Raw genomic sequence first — 27,113 nt, 5'->3', positions numbered from 1 at the left:
CCCATTCTATCTACTGGTGATGTTCTCAACAGTTTCTATCTCCCCCTTCTCAGAGCATTTCGGCTAAAGTCATCCCAACTGGGTACTGGGAGCCTCACATTTCTCTGGTGTATGGAACCCTCCAATGCCTATCCCCTGTTCCTCATCCCCCTGCTACATACTGCTCGATTTCCTGACATTCTGGACCTCTCTCTCATCTTCTCCAGTTCCTGATACTGCCCCGCTTTATTTCCCTCCCCCTCCTCTTCCCGGTCCTTCTCTCCTTCTACCTCCCATGATCATCCTGTTCCCCCCTCAAGGTAGGACTGAAGCAGCCACACCCTTGTCTTCCTTCTACGCTCCATATGGTTCTGTGGGTTGTATTATGGGCATTGTGAGCTTTGGGACTAATATCCAGTTATTAGTGAGTTTATACCATGTGTGTTCTTTTGTGTCTGACTTACCTCACTCAGGATAAGATTTTCTAGTTCCATCAATTTGCCTGCGAATTTCTTGAAGTCATTGTTTTTAATAGCTGTATAGCACTCCATTTGTGCATATGTACTACATTTTTTGTATTCATTCCTCCATTGAAGGACATCTGGGTTCTTTTCAGTTTTTGGCTATTATAAATAAGGCTGCTATGAACACCGTGGAGCATGTGTCCTTGTTATATGTTGGAGCATTTTTGCATATATATCCAGGAGCAGTTTAGCTGGTTCCTCATGTAGAACTATTTCTAACTTTCTCAGGAATCACCAGACCAACTTAAAAAGTGGTTTTATCAGCTTGCAGTCCCATCAGTAATGGAGGAGTGTTCCTCTTTCTCCACATCATCCCTAACATCTGCTGTTACCTGCATTTTTTGACCTTAGCCATTCTGATTGGTGTGAGGTAGACTCTAAGAGTTGTCTTGATTTGCATTTCCCTGATGACCAAGAATGTTGAATATATTCTTAAGTGTTTCTCAGTCATTTGAGATTCCATGGTGGAGCATTTTCTATTTAGCTCTGTACTCCATTTTTTAATAGGGTTATTTGTTCTGTTGAGTCTAACTTCTTGAGTTCTTTGTATATTTTGGATATTAGCCCTCTATTGGATGTAGGGTTGGTAAATATTTTTTCCCAGTCTGTGGGTTACCATTTTATCCTATTGACAGTATCCTTTGTTTTATAGAAGCTTTTCAATTTTATGAGGTCCCATTTGTTGATTGTTGATCTTAAAGCATACATCATTGATGTTCTGTGCCCTAATATTCAAGGCTCCTCCCCACTTTCTCTTCACTAGACTCAGTGTATGTGGTTTTATGTGGAGGTCCTTCATTCACTTGTACTTGAGCTTTCTAATGTAAATAAGAATGAATTGATTTGCATTCTTCTACATGTAGACCTCCAGTTGAACCAGCACCATTTGTTGAAAATGCTGTCTTTTTTCCACTGGGTGATTTTAACTTCTTTGACAAATATGAAATGACCGTAGGTCACTTTATTTCTTCCTTGACCAAGTTACCACTGCATAGATAATTGTTTACCTTCCACGTGCATGTGGGCTTTCTGTTGTTTTTGTTCTACAGAAGACCAGCCTTAGTCCATGGTGGTCTGATAAAACACATGGGATTAATTCAATGTCCTTGTATCTGTGGATGTTTGTTTTGTGTCCAAGTATTTGGTCTATTTTGAGAAGGTACCATGAGGTGCAGAGAAGTAGGTATATTCTTTTGTTTTAGGGAGAAATGTTCTGTAGATATCTGCTAAATCCATTTGGTTCATAACTTCTTTTATTTTCACTGTTGCTCTGGTTTCTGTTTCCATGATTTGTCCATTGGTGAGAGTGAGGTGTTGAAATCTACTATTATTGTGTGAGCTTTGATGTGTGCTTTAAGCTTTAGTAACTTTCCTTTAACAAATGTGGGGACCCTTGAAATTGGCAAATAGATGTTCAGAATTCAGAGTTCACCTGAGTGGATTTATCTTTGATGAGTATATAGTATCCTTCTCCATCTTTTTTGAAAACTTTTGGTTGAAAGTCTATTTTGTTGCGTATTAGAATGGCTACTCCAGCTTGTTTCTTGAGACCATTTGCTTGGGGAAAAAAAAGTTTTTCGCTGCCTTTTACTTTAAGGTAATATCTGTTTTTGTCACTGTGGTGTGTTTCCTATATGCAGCAAAATGCTGGATCCTGTTTATGTATCCAGTCTTTTAGCCTAGATCTTTTTATTGGAAAATTGAATACATTGATGTTGAGAGATATTAGGGACCAGTGATTTTTGGTTCCTGCTAGTTTTGTTGTGTTGTTAGAGGTGGAATTATATTTGTGTGTTTCTCTTCTTTTGGGTTTGTTGTGAAAAGATTGGTTTCTTTCCTTTTCTTGGGTGTAGTTTCTCTCCAAGTATTGGACTTTTTCTTCTATAATCCTCTGTAGGGCTGTGTTAGTGAAAAGATATTGTTTAAATTTGGTTTTGTCTTGGAATTTCTTCATTTCTCCATCTATGTTAATTGTGAGTTTTGCTGATAGGTCTGACTTTATATGTTACTTGACCTTTTTCCCTACTGCTTTCAGTATTCCTTTGTTTGTTTGTTTGTTTTATGCATTTGGTATTTTAATTATTATATAACAGGAGGAATTTCTTTTCTGGTCCCATCTATTTGGTGTTCTGTGGGCTTTGTGTATGTTTATGGGCATTTCTGTCTTTATGTTAGGGAAATTTTCTGCTATAATTTTGTTGAAGATGTTTGCTGGCCTTTTGAGTTGTGAATTTTCACTCTCTTCTATACCTATTATTCTCAGATTTGGACTTTTCATTGTGTCCTGGGTTTCTTGAATGTTTTGAGATAGGAGCTTTTGCTTTTATTATTTTCCTTGACTGTTGCCTGTCAATGTCTTCTATGGTATTTTCTACTGCTGAGATTCTCTCTTCCATCTCTTCTATTGTGTTGGTGGTGTTTGCCTCTGTGACTCCTGTTCTCTTTCCTAGGTTTTCCATCCCCAGGGCTATCTCCCTTTGTATTTTCTTTACTTGTTCTATTTCTATTTTTAGATCCTGGATGGTTTTGTTCAATTCCTTCACCTATTTAATTGGGTTCTTCTGTATTTTTTAAAGGGATTTATCTGTTTCCTCTTTAAGTGCTTCTATTTGTTTACTTGTGTTCTCCTGTATTTCTTTAATGGATTTGTTTATGCCATTCTTAAAGTCCTCTATCACCTTCATGAAATGAGAGTTTAGCTCTGAATCTTGCTTTATAGGTGTGTTGGGGTATCCAAGGCTTGCTGTGGTGGTAGAACAGGGTTCTACTGTTGCCAATCAGACTCTCTGATTATCAATTAAGTTTCTGTAAGACCCCATGAGCCCCATTTAGTTGATTTGGTGTTTTTTGTCATGGTACCCTTGAACCATCTGGCTCCTACAGCCCTTCTTGCCCCCTATTCTATAAATTCTTAGGACCTCTACCTATTGATTAGCTGAGGGCTGCTCCATCTGTTCCCAATAGTTGCTAGATGAAGATTCTCTGATGACAGCTATGCTATGGTCTGATCTAGCAAAGTATCATTAGGAATCATTTAATTAACTTTTTTCTTTCTTCATCCTTTCTTTCTCCTTTTTTTTTTACTTTCCATTAATTTATTAACTTTACATCCTGATCATTGCCCCCCTTCTCCATTTACCCTCATTCCCTTCCCCTTTTCCTCTGAGATGGTAGAAGCCTCTTCTGTTTATCCCCCACCCTGGCAAAATAAGTCGCTGCAGGGATAGGCTCATATTCTCCAACTGAGGCCAGACAATGCAGCTAAGTTAAGGGAACAGGATCCACAAACACAAAACAACTTTAGAGACAGTTTTAGTTGTTGGGGAACGCACAGGAAAACCGAGCTGCACATCTGCTACATATGTGCAAAGGCCCAGGTGCAACCCATGTATGCTCTTTTATTGGTGGTTCAATCTCTGAGAGCCACTAAGAGTCCAGGTTATTTGACTCTTTGGTCTTCCTGTGGAGTTCCTATCCCCTCCCAGGCCCTTAAACCTCACCCCAACTCTTCCATAAGACTCCGCAGCCTCTATCTAGTGTTTGACTGTGGGTTTCAGTCTCTGCCTATATTTCAGTCAGCTTCTAGGTGGATCCTTTCAGGGGATAGTTTTGCTAGGCTCCTGTCAGCAAGTGTAACAGAGTACCATTAATAATGTCATGAATACTTGCCCATGGAATAGATCTCAAGTTGTGCCAGTCTTTGAAGGGTAGTCATTCCCTCAGTCTCTGTTGAATTTTTGTCCCTACATTTCCTATAATTTTTTTCTTTCTTGCTTGGTGACTTTTTTTTTTGCCAGATATATTTGGTTCTATCCTAGTATTCTGAGCTATCCAGCCTCTGGTTTCTGGAACTCAAGGCAGAGTCAAGGGTTGACTCCATCCTGGGACATGTATCTCAATCTGAACTAGTCATTGGTTGGCCACTCCCACAATGTCTGTGCCACCTTTACTCCAACACATCTTGCAGGCAGGATAAATTGTAGGTCAAAGGTTTTATGTCTGGGTTGGTCTCCTGATCCCTCCATTGGAAGTGTTACCTGTTTTAAAAAGATGGGCAGTTTAGACTCCATATTACTGTGTACTATGAGTCTTAGCTATGGATAGCCCCATAGACTCCTTGGTGTTTCCATTGCTCTGTTTATACCTTGTCCACAAAATGACCTAATTCAAGTATTCTTCTCTGTTCATCCTCCCATCATCTAATCTTTCCTGTTCCAGTCACCAAACACCCCCCTACTCCATCTGTAAAATCTTTTCTATTTCTCCTTCCTAGGGAGGGTCATATATCGCTGTTTGAGTCCTACTTGTTCTTTATCCTCTTTGGGTCTGTGGACTATACCATGATTATGCTATACTTTATAGATAATACTGACTTATATATGAGCACACACCATGTTTTGATTTCTGAGTCTTAGTTACTTTACTCAGGAAGATTTTTCTAGTTCCATTTGCTTGCAAATTTTATATTATTCCTTTAACAGCTGAGAGATACTACATTGTGTATATGAACCTTTTTTTTTTCATCAGTTCTTCAGTTGATGGGTATCTAAGTTGTTTCCAGTTTCTGGCTATTATGAATAAAGCTAATATGAACATAGTAGAGCAAGAGTCTTTGTGGTAGGATGGAGAGTCCTATGGTTATATGCCCAGGAGTAGTATTACTGGGTCTAGAGGTAGAACAATTCCCAAATTTCTGAGAAACTACTATATGTGTCTATACAAGTTTTCACTCTTTCCAGGAATGCAGGAGTGTTCCCCTTGCTTCATATTCATGACAGAATGAACTGTCACTTGTAGTTTTAATTTTATCCCTTTAGACAGATGTAAGCTGGAATATCAGAGTCATTTTGATTTTCATTTCCCTGAAGACTGCAGATGTTTAACATTTCTTTAAGTGTTTCTTGGGCCACTTGAGATTCTTCTGTTGATACTTCTCTGTTTTTATCTGTACCTCATTTAAAAAATAGATTATTTGGTTTTTGAATGTCCCGTATTTTTTGAGTTCATTATATATTTTTGATATTAACCTTCTGGCAAATGTGGAGTTGGTGAACATCCTTTCCCACTCTGTAGGCTGCCAATTTTGTATTATTGACAGTGTCATTTGCCTTGGAGAAACTTTTCACTTTCATGAGACCCCATTCGTTAATTGTTTATCTTAGTTCCTGTGCTATTGGTGTTCTATTTAGAAAGTTGTTTCAGAATTTGTGACTGGGTCTTTGATTTATCAACTTCTCAGTTTTTATGCCAATCTTGTGTGTGTGTGTGTGTGTGTGTGTGTGTGTGTGTGTGTGTGTGTGTAGTGTGTATTTCTATAGATCTATAGTAGACCTTGAAATCAGGGATGATGATGACTTGCCAAGTTCTGTTAAAGTAGAGGGTTGTTTTAGTTGTACTGTGTTTTTAAATTTCCATATGAAGTTGAGGCTTGTTCTTTAAAGATCTTTAAAGAAGTATGTGATAATTTTGATGGAGATTGCTTTGAATTTGTAGATTAATTTTTGGCAAAATGGTCATTTCTCTGTGTAATTCTACCAATCAATTGGCATGGAGGGTCTTTCCATCTTCTGATATCTTCAATTTCTTCAAAGATTTGAAGTTACAGTTATGGAGTTCATTCATATTTTATATTATGAAATTTTATATTCTATTTGGCTATTGTGAAGGGTGATCTTTTACCGATTTATTTCTCAGCAGGTTTGCTCTTTTTGTTTTTTTAGTTAATCCTTTACCCAGAAACTTCTTAGGGTGGTCATCAGCCTTGGAAGTTCCCCGGTAGAATTTTTAGGGACCCTTTTGCATTACTATAACATAATCTACAAATAATGATACTTCCTTTCAATTTTTTCTCGGTCCTTTTCAGTTGTCTTATTGCTCTAGCTACAAAATGAAGTACTATATTGATAGATACAGATTGAATGAACAGCTTTGTTCCTGGTTTTAGTGGAATTGTTTTCAGTTTCTCTTCAATTAATTTCATGTAGGCTCTTGACTTGATGTAGTTTGCATTTATTATAGTTATGGTATGTCCATTGTATTCCCTAAACTCCTCATTACTTTTATTCTATAAGGTTTTTGGATTTATTTAAAATGCTTTTATGCATCTAGTAAGATGATCACATGATTTTGTCTTTCAGTTTTTTTTATATGGTAGATTACATTTACTGGTTTTTCTATATTCAACCATTCCTGAATCTCTAGAATAAAGCCTCTTCGATCCTGGTGGATGATGGCCTTGATGTGTTCTTGGAGTCAGTTTATAGTTATTGAGTATTTTTGCATAAATATTCATGAAGAAAATTAGTCTTTAATTCTCTTTGTGTATTGTCTTTGAGTGTTTTGGTATCTGAGTGACTATGGCCACATAAAATTAATTTGACAATGTTCCTTTTGTTTTTACTTAGTGGAATAATATGAGGAATATTGGTGTTAGCTCTTCATTGAAAATCTGGTAGAATCCTGTACTACCACCTTCTGACCCTGGGTATTTTTGATTGGGAGACTTCTAATGACTGTTTCTATTTCCTTAGGGTTTGTAGGTCTATTTCAATTGTTTTTCAGATTTTGCTCTTCCTTTGGTAAGTGATAGCCATCAAGAAACTATCCATTTCTTATAGATTTTCCAATTTTGTAGAGTATATGTTTTTGGAGTATTACCTAAAGATTCCTTGGATTTACTCAGTGTCTGCTTTTGTGCTCTCCTTTTATTTCTGATTTTGTTAACTTGGATATTCTTTCGCTACATTTTAGTTTGTTTGAATAAGGAATTTTCTATCTTGTTAATTTTCTAAATGAACCGAATGTTTGTTTCATTGATTCTTTGCATTTGTTTTTATTTTACTCATTTCAGCTCTCAATTTCATTATTTTCTACCATCTATTCTTGGGTGTACATGCTTCAGTGCTGTTAATTTGCTAGTCTTTTAGTCTTGTTCCAGTAGTCATTCAGTAGAGAGTTATTCAGTTTCCATGAGTTTGTAGGCTTCCTGTTGTTGAAATCCAGCTTTAATCCATGATAGTAAGATAGGAAATGGAATGGCTTAAAGGTTCTTATATCTGTTGTGACTTGATCAATTTTGAAGAAGGGTCTGTGAGATGCTTGGAAGAAGATATGTTCTTTTGTGTTTGAGAGAGAGAGAGAGAGAGAGAGAGAGAGAGAGAGAGAGAGAGAGAGAGTTAGGCCCAATTTGATTCATAAATTTTGGTAGCTCCATTATTTTTCTGTTTATTTTCTGAGATGACCTGTCCTTTGGTGAGAGTGGGTTACTGACTTCTCCCACTATTAATATGTGAGTTACAATATGTGCTTTAAGCTATAGTGAAGTTTCTTTACAAATGTGGGTGTCCTAGCATTTTGGCCATAGATATCCAGAATTGTGCTATCAACTTTGTGGACTTTTCCTTCTTGGGTAAGTGTGAAGTGTCCTCTCCCATCACTTCAGAATACTTTTGGTTGAAATTTCACCTTTGTTAGAAAGAATTCCTACATCAGCTTTCTTCTTGGATTCATTTGTTTTGGAAAAAAATCCCACCTTTTAGTCTGAGGTAGTCTGTGTTTGGTGTTGAAGTCTGTTTCTTATATGCACCGAAAAGTGAATCCTGTTTTCACATTCATTTGATTAGCCTTTTTTAAATTAGAAATTGAGTCCATTCATATTGAGAGATATTAATGATCAAAGATTAATACTTCCATTTTTGTTGTTGTTCATGGTTGTAGTAGTAATGTGTATGTGTATACGTGTGTTTATGTGTGTGTGTGCTTCCCTTTTGTTTTTGCTGGTGTGAGGCAATAATTGATTTCCTGTGTTTTCATGGGATAATTAGTATTCATGGGATGGAGATTTCCTTCTAGTATCTTCTTCAGGTCTGCATTTGTAGATAAATATTGTTTAAATTTCACTTTGTCATGGAATACCTTACTTTCCCATGTATGGTGATTGAAAGTTTCACTGGGTATAGTAATCTTACCTGGCACCTATGTTCTCTTAGAGTCTGTAAGACATATGTCCAAGCCCTTCTGGCTTTAAGAGTCTCCATTAAGAACTTGCTGGTATACCATTCGTGTTCTTTTGTAAATGGGTTACCTCACCCAGGGTAATATTTTCTAGTTCCATCCATTTGCCTAAGAATTTCATGTAGTCATTGTTTTTAATAGCTGAGTAGTACTCCATTGTGTAAATGTACCACATTTTATGTACCTATTCTTCTCTTGAAGGATATCTGGGTTCTTTCCAGATTTTGACTATTATAAATAAAGCTGCTATGAACGTAGCGGAGCATGTTATATGTTATATGTTTTTGTTATATGTTGGAACATCTTTTGGGTGTATGCCCAGGAGTGGTATAGCTGGGTCCTCGAGTAGTACTCTGTCCAATTTTCTGAGGAATGGCCAGAAAGCTTGTTTCTCCAATGTAGGGTAATGCCAGAACATTGAGGTTGGAGTGAGTGGGTGGGAATGCGAGCATCTTCATAGAAGCAATGGAAGGGGAGAGGGAGTATAGGAGAGCAGCAAAGGAGATAAGATTTGAAATGTAAACATATAAAATATCCAAGAAAAATACATTTACTTTTTAAAAAAGAACTTAAGTGTAATTCAAATAGGTCTGGCTTCTTATGTTACTTCATATGTTGCTTTTTCCCTGGCAGCTCTTAATATTCTTTCTTTGTTCTGTATATTTAGTGTTTTGCTTATTATGTGGTTACTGTCTTTTTTTTTCTGCTCCAATCTGATCTACTTAAGCTTCTTTCTTTCTATCTTCCTTCCTTCCTTCTTTCCTTCCTTCCTTCCTTTTCTCTCTCTCTCTCTCTCTTTCTCTCTCTCTCTCTCTCTCTCTCTCTCTCTCTCTCTCTCTCTCTCTCTCTTTCTTTCTAATATATGAGTACACTGTAGCTGTCTTCAGACACACCAGAAGAGGGCATCTGATCTCATTACAGATGCTTGTGAGCTACCATGTGGTTGCTGGGATTTGAACTGATGACCTCTGGAAGAACAGTCAGTGCTCTTAACTTCTGAGCCATCTCTTCAGCCCAAGCTTCTTGTCCCTATATAGGCATGTCCTTCTTAAGTTTAGGAAAATTGTTTTATATAATTTTTCTTTAGTGTCTGAGTCTTTGAGCTGGGGCTCTTCTTCTTCTATTTCTATTATTCTTTGGGTGTTTTGTTTTGTGTGTGTGTGTGTGTGTGTGTGTGTGTGTGCGTGTGTGTGTGTGCGTGTGTGTGTGTGTGTGTTTGTGTCAGGAGTAGTTTTAGATTTAATATTTTTCCCTGATATGTCAATTTCTTCTATTATATCTTCTAGGCCTGAGATTCTCTCTCCTGTCTCTTTTGTTCTGTTGTTTCTGTAGTTCCTGTGAGCTGGCTGAGATTTTTCCATCTTAATGAATTTGTAATTTCATTATTTCTTCTATTTTCATTTTCAACTCTTCAACATTTGTATTCATTTCTTTCATGTGTTTGTTTTTCCTTGTCTTTCTTTAAGGGATTTTATTTTCATGTCCTGTTTAAGGATCTCTATCGTCTTCCTAATGTTGGTTTTGCTATCATTTTCTTGTGCTTTAGCTGTGTTGAAATATTAAGGGCTTTCTGTAGTAGAATATCTGGGCTTTGGCTGGTGCCATATTGCCCTGTTTCTTCTTGATTATGCTCTTATGCTGGTTTCTAGACATATGGATTTAGGTTAATTATGAGTTTAGGTGATGATATCAGAGCTTATTTTTGTTGGATAGGTATTTTTCCCTTGATCTCTGTTGCCTTTCTTATCTTCTGACCTGATTGATCTGTGATTCTGGTGACTATAGAGTTTTCTAATCCAGCAGGTTGTTTTCTTCTGCTGGTGTTTGGCTGCCTATGTGACCTCTGACACACAACATGCCAATGGGATTCTGGAAAATGGAGTGGTCTCTGGGATTCCAGGTTGCCTCTGTTACAGCAATGGGCTTCTGTCGTTCATGGTATTGGGATGCCTTCTGGGGTATGAGATACCTGTGTAGTCTCTGGTAGAAGAAGGGACTTCTGTTAGATTTTTTGGGCCAAGATTTGGAGATGAGGGAAGGGTTTGTTTTTACATTTTTATGCTGAATATATCAGTCATATGCCTCAATACTCCACTTTCCCTATCAGTCAGTTTCTGATAATATATCTTACTTCTGACCACTTTGTCATAATAGAAGTTGTTACTTTGAGTGAAAATAAAACAGAAACAAACCACTGACACTGCCCCAAATTCATGATACTAAGAAAGAATAATATTTTGGTTATACCACTGCTGGAAAAGTAGAAAAGAGTATGGAGTAGGAGAAAACGCAAAGACTTGTATCTGGATTTAGAGAATGACTGATGACCTTAGATTTATCTCTTTTAATAACAGACATTTTTAAGGGAATGACTGATGATTTAAATATTGAAGTAATAGAGGAAATATAAGAGAGAGGAAGAATAGAAAAGATGATTCCATTTACCTGTAAGTACAGTTAGTTGTGGCTAGTGAATTGTAGAGGAAGACTTGTTGATGTCAATGAAACTGTAGACTAGATGTGTTTAAGTGTCATGAGCTTTGAGCAGGTGAGTATAATGTTTTCAAAAGGATGCTAGTGATATGCTATGTAAGCATATGGAATTTAACCTGCTTAATGAGATTCATGGATGAGAAACTCAGGCTATCTTAGCTTAGACCTTTCATGCATTCTGCATCTCATTCCTCAATTCCCTGTGTGAGCCACATGTTCTCAGCATTTGTGGATTATCATGTATGAAAACATGCAAAAGCTTTTGAAAGTAAAATTTTTCCCAACTGGATAAAGTAAAGACAAATTACAACATTGCTCACACTCAACCAGCTGCTTTTCTTAAATGTTATTTCTGAAGAAAATCATCTCGGAAGACCTTAAATAGAACTAGATTGCTAGGTTTCTAAAGGGAATTTTTGTGATAATATCAAAAAGGATGTGAAGAGCAAGGGAGGAATAGAAAAGCAATAATATAGGCTATATGACATGTTTGAGAAAGAAACTATTGTTCCCCTTTTAATTGTAGACAATATAGTAATATAGTAAAGCATCTTTAAGCAAATATTAAGTTAGAAGTGCCTATGAATTTTCTACCCATTGTTTTGTGAATGCTTGTTAAATATATAGTGCATACGTTTATATAACTACAGGATTGAGAATCTCATATGCACTTCCAACTTTATAAATATTACCTTCACAGCTTACTAATGTTTATTATGAGAAAAAAATAATGTCTCATGTAGCCATTTAGAAGTTTTGAATTCAACCCAAGAAAGTGAAGTAAATGAAACATGTAAAAAATAAAATGATTTTGTTTGGAAAATATATGAGTTGAAGTACTAATCTGAGCTCTTTTTGTTAGAACAGGCAGCTTACATTCTGGTTCATCCTATGTTTCTATGTCTTTTTCTGTCTTTATTTGGGTTGTTTTTTTTTTTAGGTCATATCTTGAACAATGGAGTGCTGCCTATTCTATGACATTAGAATGATCCAGGCTCTATTCTGCCACCTTATTTTGAACACATTAATAAGTGTCACTATTACATGAGTAAAATTTACCTAATGAGTAGAACCTTCCAAATGTAAAATAAATCACATTGCTGTTTTCTGTGAATATGTAGAATTATTTAAGTATTATATACCAATTACAAATTATTCACAAGTTGCTTAGAAGCATCACTCTAAAAATAAGTGTGTCAGGTATGTGTATGTGTTTCTGTATGTATGTACATACAAATGTGTGTGTATATATGCATTTATTGTATTTTCTTTCTCTCTCACCCTCTCAAATCAAGAAAAATAATTTTATGTATCAGAGTTGCTTTTCCATTTAAGTATTGAACAAAGGAAAAGGACCTATGAAAAAAATATTTAAAAAATATTTTCAAGTAAGGTTATTTTAACATTAATTTTCAGGAAAGTGATCTATAGATAAAACCTCAAGAAACGAAGGTAAATTACACTTTTGGATTAGTGTGTTCTCACAATATTTTGTTATTGGTGCTGTCAGTGGTATTTTTTGTTATGAATTCAGACATGTAACATAGGTTAACCTTGAACTCAGAATCCTCCTGCTTCATCTTTCCACTTACTGGGAATTTAACTATGACCCACCACACTCAGATGATTTTGCACATTTTTTTTAATTTAAAGAAGCAATGTATGATTTTAAAATGAAGTCATATTGAGCTAATATCTATAAAATATCCATGTTGAGGTTTTTATTATCCAATGAAGACAACATTCTTATTGTAACAAAATGCCAGGTAAAAGAAAGAAGCAGAGGCAGAAGAAGGAAAGGCCAATAGAGGAAATAAGGAACAGTGCAGTTAGGAGTTCACTGTGGTGTGGAAGGACGCTTGGCTGTGGAAGCAGGAACATGAGGTGGATGGGCTATTGCATCTCATAGTCAGGATGCAGGTATTGACCTCACTTATTGCTTTTATTCAGTTCAGAAATTCAACCAATGGGCAGTGGAACTTTCTATTGGTTAGACCTCTCTAGAAATGTCCTCACAGATACAACTAAAAGTTGTCTCCTAGTTGAATCCAAATCCCCTCGAGTTGATAATCAAATTACCAATCTCCATAATCTATCTTCTTCTGTAGAAACTATAGGAATTTCTCTGCTAAACCCTGGAAACGTGTTGCTGTGTATTCTGATATCAGCAGAAATAGTGAATGGTCGGGTACTGCAGAGGTGAAGTGCATTTTATGAAATGTTTCAGATTATACATTTTACACCATTAGAAGGAGCATTTTGATTCATTCATTATCACAGATGCTATCAGTCTTTTAAATATTCAATACTAGTAATATAATAAAATACTTTCTTCTAAAGTCCAGAGAATTACATTACCAAAACCCAAGTAACTATGTGACTTCATAAAACACTTATGAATGCAGGTTACGAAAAATTCTATTGCTCTGCAGATTTTGGCCTTTTGATATATATGTACATATAATCAACTATATTATATGTCTTCATTCATTAATGAAACAAATCTGGTCAGTAAATAATGTTAATTCATGCAAAAAACTAAGTTAATATTAGCCCTTAATAATAGAAATAAAAATTATCATATTTATATATTATTTTACATATCAATTTTACATATTAAATTAAAAAAAACAAGACTAGCACAGAAGAAAATTCTAAGAATAGATACATAGCCCATGCATTGTAAAAAATATGGAAGGAGGAAAAAGTCATTATGAAAGAAAGAATAGCAAATGAGAGTCAGTTATAACTATGCATAACTTGGGAAGAAAATTTATATTGAGTTACATGCATGTTTAGTATTTGTACTATTTAATTATATCATATATTTTCTCTTAAAGTATACTGTACATTTTATTGCAAATTCTATCAGCATCATGTTAAATATTTAATAAAATTAAAAAGTTTATGCTATATGCATTTTATACTACAAAGAATGACATTTGAATATAAATTTATGTAGTTCTGTCTCTTTGTTTTAGGTTAATATGCTTAGAAAATTAAATTGAGAACTGTAGATATGGCTCAGATATTAAGAACAATAGCTGCTCTTCTTTGAGTTCAAATCCCAGCAACCACATGCTGGCTCACAACCATCTGTATGTAATGGGATCTGATATCCTCTTTTGATATGTTGAAGAGAGCTACAGTGTATTTAATATATAATAAATACAGTTGCTGTTAGAAAATTAAATTGAACTAAATATGTTTATATGCTTTTAAATATCATTTGAATCTTGTCTAAAGTCTCATAAATATGTTCTTATTTTAGTAGACTACAATTGTAAATTCCTCAAATGAAAATATTTTCTTTTTCTTTATAACACATTGCAGCACAAACTTTAAGAATAGAGAAAAGGAAAATTATTGCTAAATTATTCTTTTAAATCAAATTCATTGTGTTCAATGCATGTATGATAATAGTGCTTTGTCCTGGAAATTATAAAGTCCTTCAGCAGGTAGTAGATGTGGTGGCTGTGCTGCTTAAATGCCTTCACTGAATTCACCAAACATTTCTGTTTTCTTCCTTGTGCACAGATAGCCCCTGGTAGCTAGCCATCTTGTCATTAAATGAATATTGACACTTATAGGCAGTGTCAGCCTTGGCAGTGATGTCATGAGAAATTTAAAAGTGTAACTGCTTTTTCTCTTTGAAATTCTTCAGGAAAAACAAACCTTCTGTTAATTTTGTTTTGATATAATAGTTCTTTACTCATTGCATAACTGGAGAGGCTATAGAAAATGTCGTCGAGACCCATTTTGCCCACTGTGCAGCTATTAAAAATGCTTATATATTTAGTATTAGAGGAGTGGGATATCCTTCTATCACTACTCCCTAAATCACTATATCTCCTTCTTTAGTATCCTTCTGAGACATTTTCCCATAGCACAATTGCATTTATTCCTTAGATTTGTATTGCTTTGTTATATTTTTCATAGTTAAGAAATTACTTTTGAACCCATGTTTTTAGAGTTTTTTTCCAAGGCCTTAAGGGCTGTCTTGAAGGTTCCAGTGTTTACCATTTTGCTAAGATATTAGCCACACCTTCACCTCCTGGACTCGTTCTGTCTGATTATCATGGAGTCATGAGTGCTGACAGGGAGAACATTCCCTAAAGGAGGAATATAAAATACGTACATTATTATACAATCAAGTCTTCTCATGGCAGCCATCAACATTTATGGAGGCCTGTATCTGCTGGCCCTGTCCCAGGCTTAGGAACCTTGTCAATCTGTCCCCATAAGGCCAGGCTGGACCTGGCGAGACATATGCAGATACTTGTTTTATCACCATATGTGTATTAATTTTTACTAAATCTCATTAATCAATGTTCCATAAAATTAAATACTCTAATTATGCAATATTTTACTTGGTAGGAAATATGTGCAATAAATAAATGCCTTACCAGTAAATAATAATTAAAGTAATTACAGACCATTATATGTTTCAGGGAAGATTCTGTTGGACTAGATGCATATCCTAGGGTATACATAAACATTCTGTGAGCTCCTAGAACATTTACTGACTGACATTTTTTTCTCTATAAAGAATTATTCTTGCTGTGTCTTCCCTCAGTGCCCAATACTCACCCAAGTTTCTCACAACACTATCTAGTTTTTAGTTCTTTACTACCAGATAACCGATGAGGAGGAGGAGGCTTAAATAAGTTTAAAAGCTTGCCTTGTGATTTTAATTTGTGAGCAAGAGGCAGATGCTCGATGGCTCACTCATAATTAACTCCAGCCCATTCCCTTATTTTTATAAATAATAACTCATTGTTAAATTCAAAATAATATTGGTAATATGATTCAGTCTGATATGTCATGAAACATTTTCTCAAGCAAATGCAGAAAATAACAGTAAATTCCCATTAACTTATACATAGTCTTTCTATCCCAGCCCCATTCTGTGAAAAAATATATATTTGTGCATATGTAGAAGTGAGCACTTGACAACAAAAGCAATGAGGAAATGGGACTATGATGGTTTCTAGGTTTCCAACAGGAGTACACACAATCATTTGACTCCCAGGATGATAGTCACTTGTCAGCTCCTTGCCATTCTGTGGTTTTCTTTTTCTTCACTAAACACATCAGTATACATTTGGGAATGGAGACATACCAATTTCTAACAAGCTAATACCACCACGGCATTTCTTTGGAAAGTGTTGATTCATATGATGCCCTGTATGTCATGAATGATACATTTTATACATACACACATTTGTTATGACATATTTTTGCTGTCGATGTGTTACTAAAATACTCAAATGACTTTCTAGGAAAGTCATTTTTATTTCTGATTGCTGGAGATTTTTTGATTCCCCCAGATGTCCTTTATTTTGCTAGGGAAAAACATGTCAATTAAGAAAGAATCACAAATGAATGGATCAGTCAGCTACAGAAGCGAGCTCTGCAAACAGCTTTGCTACAGAGGTTCAGGATTTTATCCTCAGGAACATGACCTCCAGTTAATCTTTCCTTATTACATGATTTTTTTTAAATAAAAATTGCACTGTGTTCTCAAGGTAAAAAGGGTGATGCATTCTAACACTGCTGCAGCTTCGTAAATGGCGCAGATAAAAGCCTATTTAGCAGGGCATAAGATCACCATAAACCTCTTGTCAGTTTTTAACGAATGTGGACACATCAAAAAGTACTCAAAGACAAGTAACAAAGAGGAAAGATAATGAACCATCAAAGGAAATGCTTATTGCAGCTCCACTTTGATATTAATCAGATGTCTTCTAGTGAGAGCTAAATGAATAAGGTCAATAGAAAGGATTTGGGTTAAGTCAGGAAAAAATAATAAGCTGGTGATTTCAGACATATTGAAATTACAAAAGTAAAACACAAAGTCAGAGAGTCAGACTCCACTTCGAGAGGCATGCCGGGCGAGCATTGACTCCACGGCCAAGCTTGAGAGCAGCAGCACTCCATAAACTTTCAAGAAAAACAATACATTTTGTATGTTTATTTTTATCAGTTGAAGAAAATGGAATATTCTTTTTTATTATTATTATTATTTTTTTACACTCCAGACTTTATCCCCTTCCCAGTCCTCTCTCTGACTATTCAACATCCCACACCTCCCCCTCCAGTCTCCAAGAGAATGTCCCAATCACCCCACCACACCAGACTGCCCCACTCCCTGGGACCCCAAATCTCTTGAGTGTTAGGTGCATCTTCTCGGACTGAGTCCAGACTCGAAGGTCCTTTGCTGAATATGTGATGGTGAAATTCTAAAGATTAAAAATTTATAGTTAGTCTTATTAAGAAATTTCATTACATTTTGTGGTTAAAGTAACTTTTAAAAATAATACTAAAGTTATATACATATATGCATCTATACACATATGTATAAATGTTTAAATGTGCATAATTATGTACATATGCATATACATATTGACATATGCATATATGTGTGTATATGTATATATGTACATGTGTATATGTGTATAGATTGCATATATGTAATATGTATTATGTATGCATATATAATTTAAAATAAATTGCTCTGTCATTCTAACCACGATGTCCTCTCCTGCCACATCTCCTACCTTAACGTTTTACCTATTCTTGGATCAATTTCTCATTCATTTCCCATTAGAAAAGAGCCGCCGGCCTCAGAGAGACAACAAACAAACATGAGAAAAAGGAGATATAGTAAGGCAAGAAAAGAACCCTCATATCAAAGCTGGAAAAGGCATCCTAACAGGAGGAGAGGAGTCCCAAGAGCAGGCAATAGGATCAGAGACACAGCTACTCATACACTTAGGGGTTTCATGAAAACACCATGCCAAGACCTCTACTCAAAGGACATGGTACAGACCAACCCAGGCATCATGCTTGCCATGTGTCACATCACAAGAAGCAGTGTGTGTGTGTGTGTGTGTGTGTGTGTGTGTGTGTGTGTGTGTGTTTAAGATACTTTCCATTATTAAAATATCTTCTGTTAATACTTATGAGGCTTTAAAATTACTTCAACATCTTATGTTCCCAGAATTCATTAATTCCCTTTTGGGCAAATGTTTAGTGAGGAGCCCGTCTGTCCTTCCATCAGTCAGTAGCATACTAAGCTTACAAAGTGCAAGAGGGGGAAGATGAGCAAAGGTTACAGAAGCAAAAAGAAGCAGGCACATAATGTCTTTTTACGTGTGATGCAAATATTTTCTTCTTATCAGTTTGCATATGTGTGTTAAAGACAAACTCAGGTTGTCAGGGGTTTGGCAGCAAGCAGCCATACCCATTCCTCCTGACACCTCATTATCCTCCTTTTTCTTGTTTTGTTTCTTGTACTATTTATTGACAGTTCACCTATTTCACTTCAAAAACAAATTTTTCACACTAGTATTTCTTGATTTTTTTCCTGGTTTTGAAAATCTATGTATTTAATGCTATTGTTAATTTTCATGCTAAAATATTTATAATATTTTTCTATAACATTTTTTGTCATTACAGTTTGGCTTTTTTTCAAACCATCAAAGGTTTCACAGAGAATTAAGTGCATCATATCAAACAATCATAAAACATATGTGTATAAATTGCGTATGTGTAGTGTGTGTGTTATGTCTCTATGTGTGTTAAGATCTAACCTTTTCAAATGATCTGTATAAAATTCTTATAGTTACCCTATTATAAGAAGCACACATTAAGAATTGTAAGTCTATGACAATGTCTATGTAAAAAACAACTTAAATGTCTATTTGAGTAAAATGCACTAACATGACTATATTCTATATGATCTTAAAACATATTCTGGCTTCAATTATCTACACGTGCATTTAGATAACATCATAGTAAGGCACAGTTGGGAGATAGTTCAGAGAGAATATGAAACTGAAGTTTTGTCAGTGTACCTAACAATAGTTGGACTGAAAGCAAAGTGAGATGGCTTTAATACCAGCACTCAGAAGTTAAAAGTTCAAGCCCAGCCTGGTCTACCAAATGAACATCAGATGAGTTAGAGCTATACAGAGGAACCCAATTTTGAAAATCAAAACCAATCCAAACCATATAAAGAAACAGCAAAATAAAACAAACAAATGAAAAAAAAGAATAAAAACAGAGAGGGAAGATTGGAATGGAAAGTTGCTCAGAATCAGATGGTAAAGTACAGCTTTCATTCTGTCAATTCTTACCAGAAACTCAATGCCATATAATGCTATGATATTACTCAGACAGTTATATTCTTTAAATAGTTTTAGAAATCTCAATGTAGTGATGTTCAAGTATATATCAATGTATGATGTATACACTGAGAATGGTAAATTGTATTTACGTGCTTAACTTTTACTTTACTCTTGTTTACATTTAAGTTTTCCATCAATAATACTATTACATTTGTGAAACTGTTTCACCTGAGAGGAGCGAGTAAAAGTATCTCAGAAGAGGAACAAACACCCAGTTACAACTTTTAAAGTCATGCTGAATTCTTTCTTACAGTTGGGTTCCATAAACGTCCAGAGAATAACAGTGCAACTCATCCTGTTTCTACTACACACTCTGAGCAAATGTTCTTTATATTCAGAAGGGACATTTTCTCAAAAATGCTAGCTTAATAAGGAGTTTATAATTTCTTTTGGCTTCTTTGCCTTTGGAAAGTGAAAGAATTCTGCAACAACAGGAACTAGAAGAAACGATTTCTTTCCTTTTGTTCCTCTACGTGGAATTGTTTTTATCTCTTATTCTACCTTCAGTAGTTTAAGCAAGGCTCTATTTATTTTATCATTTTCAAATGAACAAACACACACAAAACCAAAACCAAAACAAGTTTTGTTGCTGGCAAAGACACTGAACCACAAAAGCTGCTCCCTTATCCTTTGGCGATAAGGAGATGCTAAAATGCATCTTGTATACTTCTTTAACTACAACCGTGTACATGGGTAGACACACACATACAACACACACTAATACACACACAAACGGATGCCATACATAAAAGATATGAGACAGTATTCAATACAAGTATTTTAAACTCATGTTCTTATTGTAGATTATTGTTAATGGTGATTTTAGGAATTATTAATGATTCTAATTGGACAAAACTTTGATGATTGTTTGCTCATCATATCTCATGTATTCATCTTTAAGTAAAAGAAGCTTTGTTGATTTTAGCCTCCTGATACTACAAATTATTTCTCAGTAACAATCAGTATAGACTGGCAATATACATCTTTAACTCACTTGTGGCAACGGTGATATTATATCACAATGTCTATTTGCCTATCTATATCTTGCCTAGCTGACATGTACTATGCATAATCTCTATTCTGTTTGAAAGGCTTAACTACCCTCAAACATTTTGTGTATTCATACAAACTCCATTCTACTTGTGTGCATGAAGAATATATAATAAATGTTTAAAGGGGTGAATATATCTGTTTTCCCTACTTTCTCAAATTTGGCCTTTCTCTAAAAGTTATCAAGTCCATGAGGAACATGAACCATGGGAATTCTTGTTATACCTTCAGATGTTCTTCCTCAGCTGTTCGTACTGCTTGAGTGGGTCTGAGTTTCTCAGCTGTTATGTTTCCCTTCCTACTTGAGGCTCTCGATGCATTTATATTTTCAATATGCTTCCTTCACTTTGGTCCTTTTCTAATTAAGAATAACTTCACATAAAATTCACTTTTACTTTACTCTTTGTTTGTCTTACTTAACTCTGTAAACACTCCATCCACTCTCTAGACACTTTGAACACTTTGCTGCATTGCCAGACGTTCTTGAATCTGCTGAATAAATGAATAAAGACCCAGAAAGTTATTTAATCACTATGGCAAGACTACTTCCTGGCTATCTTTAAGCTAATTAACTAGTTTATTCTAGTCCATGTGTGCCATGTGGCCTGTTACCTCTCTCACTCTTGCAAGTCCTACCTCCTCCATATCACGTTAGCAAATCTTCTCACCTCAGTTCTCTGAGAGACCAGCTGTCAGCCTGGAAGTCCTGCCTTGCCTGTCCTGCCTAGCTATAGACTATCATCTCTTTGTAAAAGCCAAACAGTGAATGCCTTAGGAAGGTGAGAAGAGCAGAGAACCTCAACACTGGTATTGGTGCATGGGGTGTCAGGAGGAGGATGTAATTCCTGTTCTTCTAAAGACAAAATGGTTCTCCCAACTGCCTGATGCCAGATTTTTCTCTTTATTTTTGGAAGCTGTTTTTAATTTTCCTTTTATCCTATTTTGTACTCTGCCCATGATCTGCACTTGTAGGTTAATATTAGATATAATATACGAATGTGGGAGCATTCTCTGTCTTGTATTATGCACTGCTTCTGTTTTCTTCTGTATTTATTTTCTCTCTGTTTGGCTGCCATTGCATATTAAATGTCAGACAATTCTCTAGTAACTCTGTTGTTTTATTGCTGCTTTTTTTCCATGTGTTTTTTTCAATTTGGACAATGTCTGGTAGCATATTTTCAAAGTTAGCATACATATAACTTGGCTTTCTGTATAGTCTGTCATCACAATTAACCTTTCATCCTAGTTATATGGCATATATTAAATATTTCTTAGAATTTTCATATTTTTTCTCACCTATCTGGCCTTGCGTACTATCTACATTGTTCTTTAAATCTTTGGCAATAGTAGTAGTCCATTAAAATTATTGGCAATGATAGTGATTATGACTGGGGGTAACTCTATGTAACTCCTCTCTCTCTCTCTCTCTCTCTCTCTCTCTCTCTCTCTCTCTCTCTCTCTGTGTGTGTGTGTGTGTGTGTGTGTGTGTGTGTGCGTGTGTCGTTAAGCAGTTAATTTTCCTGTAGTCCTTGAACTAGTTGTAGACCCCATGAGATTTCTTTCAGATAAGTAAGTTAGGACATTAACTGTTGTTCGAATTGTATAGGTCTCCTCTAGATAGATATGATTTTGAGATTTCATGGGTGTGGGTTCCCTAAAGGGGATCTAAAAGAAACAATTTCACTGCCCAGTTCTTTGTTTCATTCAACCTTTACTTCTCCTCTTAAGGAAGTTTCTGAGCCTTGGATGCAGGAATACCTACATATACATACATACATACATACATACATACATACATTGGGGTGGGGAATGCCATGTTTAGGCTGTTTTCTGTATTTTGAATACCTGTCGCTATCACTGACTTTTTTGGCTAAAAAAAGAAGTTTCTCTGATGCAGACTTCGATGGTTTGCATATGCTCAGGCCAGGGAGTAGCACTATTAGAAGGTTTGACCCTATTGGAGTAGGTTTGGCACCATGAGGGTGGGCTATAAGACCCTCATCCTAGCTACCTGCAAGTGAGTATTCTGCTCACAGCCTTTAGATGAAGATGGGGAACTCTAAGCTCTTCCACCACCATGCCTGTCTGGATGCTGCTATACGTCATGATGATAATAGACTGAACCACTGAACTTATAAGTCAGTCCCAATTAAATGTTGTCCTTACAAGAGTTGCCTTGGTCATGGTATCTGTTCACAGCAGTAAAACCCTAAGTAAGACACATAGCTATACTTTTCTGTGATTATAAGGATACATACAAAGAATCCAGTTAGAAATGATACATTTAGTAAAGTAGCAGGAGTAGGCTTTCTCTAGGATCCATGATCTCACTAGTTAGTTTAGTAGTTTTACAGTACCAGGCACAGGTTCTCTACTGGTAATTAGGTCTTGAGTCTAATTAGGATGGAGATATATATATATATATATATATATATATATATATATATATATATATATTAGGATATATAATTAGGATATATTATTAGCATATTAATTACAGCTTAATTGTTTTATTTGCTTTGCATCCCAATAAAAGTATCCCTTCCTCATTTCTTTCCATCTAGTCCCACCCTTACAAATCCATCTTCCCATTGCCACTTGCCATTCTCCTTAGAGAAGTGGTACCCCCTTGGATGCCACCCCAACCCTGCAACATCTAGTTCCAGCAGGATTAGACACATCCTCTCCCTCTGAGACCCAACCAGGCAGTCTAGGTAGGTAGACAGGGACCCAAAGGCAGGGACCTGAGACTGAGACATTCTACTTGTTAGGAGAGCCACTTGAAGAGCGAGCTGTGCATTTACTACAAATGTGTAGTGGATCTAAGTCAGCTCCTGCATACTCCCTGGTTGGTAGCCAGGCACTGTGAGCCCCTATGGATCTAGGTTACGGTACTTTGTGTGTTTTCTTGTGGTAATCTTGACATCTCTGACTTGCTCACCAATCCGAATTTTGTTTTATTTAGAATTATTGATAATTACCAAAACTTTGTATTTAATGACTTGTTAATAAACAGTAGTAGACAGGATATCCTAGCATTTAAATGCTATTTTCCTCAGAGATTGATATTTTTATTAAAACTCCTTATTTTGTACTATTTTCAGTTGATGTCTCTTTTATTTAAATAAATTCATCCATATCTAATTCTCATGCATTTTTAGTCACAGCTCAGCACTTCTGTCTATGTATTATGAAGTTTAAATTATGGTTATAATTTCTTTAAAGTGTCCTTGAAACTTCAATCCATCCTGAAATGAATTTTGAATTTTAAAAAGTTAGGTTAGTGTCTAGGAATCAAGTGGGATTTAAATCATAACACATATTTCCTTTACTTATTTTCAATACAGTATGTCCAAGCAGATGCCAATACACCTCAAGATAAATTTCCTGGATGTAAACATGTCAAAATATTGTTGATAATTATAAGTTAGTGATAGATATTAATTCAAATAATTTTATTATTTTTAATGATAATTTGCAGTCAACCATGACCCTTACTAGTTATTAAAGTTTCTTTTCTAAAGCAAGTCTCTTTTCTTATAACTTGACAAACCAGGAAAATGTAGTTAACTAGCTAACATTTAATTCCTTTAATTCCGTAAGCAATGATGGGAAGTTTTATGTGCTTTTGTTAATTTAATTAGTGAAAATAAATTTCTCAGTTAAGTAACTTTTTCTAATCCATAAACAGAAGCATAATTTTGCAACTACACATTTAGAGTCTGACTTATTTGTTAACTATTTTTGTTGCATGTTGTGTTTTAATAAGCCATTCTAAATTATTGGAATATCCCAGTAGATATTTGTATTAAAGCACAGATAAAATCATGAAAATACTTCCTAAGCTGTTCAGGTGATTTAAATTTGGTCAGAAATATAAGTGGATTTGAACAAATTTTCAAATCATAAACACACACACACACACACACACACACACACACACATCAACTTGTTTTACCATCTTTTTAAGATTAAATTATTGTTGAGTAATATACGCGTGTCTGTTCCGGTGTGCGTGCATGCAGGTAAACTCTAAAAGACAGTCTTTGTTGTCATTCTCAGCATCATTATACTCTTCCTTTGAAACACTTTCTTATTTTTCCTGAGCTAAACAAAACTTTGAAAACTACAAAAACCAGATAATCACCGACTGAGACAAAAAACATTTCTTACTTGTTTCCCTTGTTACTATCATAATATATCCCTGCAAGAGTAACTTACAAGACAAAGGATTTGTGTTAGGCCACAGTTCCAGGTCAATGTCAATAAGCAGCAGCCAGGATCACATGGCATTCATAGTTTGCATTAGAAACCAGTGAGCCTGCGCTTGCTGCTCAGCCCCTTTGTCAAATCATACCGACCAGGATTCATACATGAAATGATACCACTTACAGTGAGCGTGTTTTCTCACTCCAATTAAGACTATCAAAATAATAATCCTACGGTGATCCCAGAGTCCAGTCTCTTCTAAATGATTTTAAAATTTGTAATTTCATAATCAATATCACCAATTAAAAACTATAATGATGACTAAAATGGGTAAGAATTTTCATAATTGTCTTGTAAGATTTCATTAAGTTTTGGATTGCATCATTCGTACTCAATTGGGCACACAGTGTACATGTATGAAAAGAAGGATAGACGTGCACATTCTTCCAGAAATAATAAAAATAGCAAAGAAAAGCTTTGTACCTAGATCTACCTGCTGGAACATTGTAATAAATCATTACTTCTTTCGTCTAAGAGAAACAGGCAGCCATGGTTTTTATTATATTAGTAAGGTGGAGGCTTATAAATTAAGCAAACTGATAAAATGTAGGTTTACATGATCATATTTGAGTTTTGTAGTAACTCTAGAGCCAAGCACCAAGAGTATCTTGAAAGAGACAATGGTAGGGTAAGAGTTGCCATGTGACTTTCCTCTAGAATGATGGGGGAGGCCAGGTATTTTATGATGAATAATGGCAAATAAATTGAATTTTAAATTATATTTTAATAAAATTATTGAGATCATTGATAGGTTTAATCAGTTTAATTTTAATAAACCATGGATTGGAAGACATATGGAAAATGCCTATAACTAGGAAAATACAAATGCAAAAGTGAATACAATTCTGACGTCATTGTGAAAGGAGTAATTGGAAATATGGCAAGGGCATGGGAATACACATTAACCAGACCAAAGAAACTGAAGACAAGGGACTAAAACATGTGTCTGAGATGTCAGTTGAAGGGAAGTGACAATAGAAAACTAGTTGTATAAGAGTTCTTTATGGCTGCAGGGATGTGATGGATTACAAAGGCAAGCTTGAAGGACTCGCTGTAGGAGGGTTACACAGAAGGTGAAGGTGTTTTGATATGAAAAGATTTTTGATGTGTGAAGAACTTGGATTTGAGTCTTTGAAATTTTAAAATTTATGTGTATAGAGGAGACCAAGAGCGAATGAGTTCATAGAAGATTTGGAGTTTTAGAAAAAGACAATTTGAAGTAGAACAGAATAAGTTGAGAGAAGTATTCAGGTTTCTGGGCAAAATTGAATGTGGATTTCAGCTCCTCACACAGAGGGATGAGTGGCTCTCCAGCGGCTGTGAGGACATTGCAGTTATATTCATTTAGAATTAGTGTTAGCTTGCAGGTAAAAAGACAAAGATTTGGATGAAGGATATTGGCAACATATTGAGAAGCAGCATTATGAAAGTTCACATGAATAAATTGGAAATTAAAATCAACAGTTAATGATTGTTAATGAGTTTGTTGCATAAATATTAGCAGCAAAGATGTTTAGTAGGTAGGTTTGGAATAGAAGAATTTATGTGAAATGGTTTTCTAAGTGAGCTATTGGGCAGAACAGTGTAATATGACCATGGGTGTGAGTTGGCAGAACCACTGACAAGGTGGGGCACCTGAGAAGAGGCTCATAGCTTACATGAAGCAGCAGCAGCATGTGCTAGAGATGATTTGTATTGACTTTCATGAGCATTATAACTTGGGTGGCATTGTTCTCACAGCTCAAAATCAGTAATAGAGGAATAAAGCCACCAAAACCTAAAAAATACAAATACAGTGTACAAACTCAATACTTCTACCAAAGCAAGCCTCCCTTCCTCAGAGTTTCAGTTGTTAAACAATTATTAATTCATGGACAAGAAGGAAAATATACGTATAAATATGTGATACTATGTGTCTAAATGCTATCCTTGACATGGTATGATGAGATGGCATGAACTCAAAGAAGATCAGCAACCTTAGACAAGGTGAAAGTCCATGAGTAAATCATAGCTCTTTTGGGGCTTTCAAATATGCCAGTGGTTATTTTGTTTGTTTGTTTGTTTGTTTGTTTGTTTGTTTTTGTCTTCCTCCCCCTCACTAAGAGATATCTCTCTGTCTCTCTCTCTCTCTCTTTCTTCTTCTTCTTCTTCTTCTTCTTCTTCTTCTTCTTCTTCTTCTTCTTCTTCTTCTTCTTCTTCTTCTTCTTCTTCTTCTTCTTCTTCTTCTTCTTCTTCTTCTTCTTCTTCTAATTCCCTGTTGTAATTTAGCAATTTAGTTGCAGAGAGAAGTAAGATGTTTGGCCATGCTATGACTGATTATTGAGAGTAGAAATTCTTTCTTTTGACATTCTCACACCTAACTTTTTCAGGTTGGGTTATATCTCATTTATTATTTGTCCCGAACTCACAAAATCCTCTTAGGATTCTTAGTCCAGTTGTTATACATTGTGGGGTTTTTAAATCCATTCCAGGACAGGCCTATCCTTTTTTTTTTTTTAATTTAATCTCTTACATGCAGTACCTGGCATGATTCATTATATTGTGTGGGTGCCCTGCACATACAAGGGAAGAATGTGCAAGCAAGAGAACTATG

The 27,113-nt window shown here is 35.4% G+C and overlaps 1 protein-coding gene across 1 annotated transcript in view; it reads left to right on the top strand.

Moving 5' to 3' along the window:
* Grik2 (glutamate ionotropic receptor kainate type subunit 2) overlaps nt 1-27,113 on the top strand; it is a 697,720-nt gene that overhangs the window by 611,880 nt on the left and 58,727 nt on the right.

This window comes from Rattus norvegicus, chromosome 20 (assembly GCF_036323735.1).
Source record: "Rattus norvegicus strain BN/NHsdMcwi chromosome 20, GRCr8, whole genome shotgun sequence".
Lineage (NCBI taxonomy): Eukaryota > Metazoa > Chordata > Mammalia > Rodentia > Muridae > Rattus > Rattus norvegicus.
The sequence above is the reverse complement of the archived record's forward strand: the minus strand, read 5'-3'. Positions and strand labels throughout refer to the sequence as shown.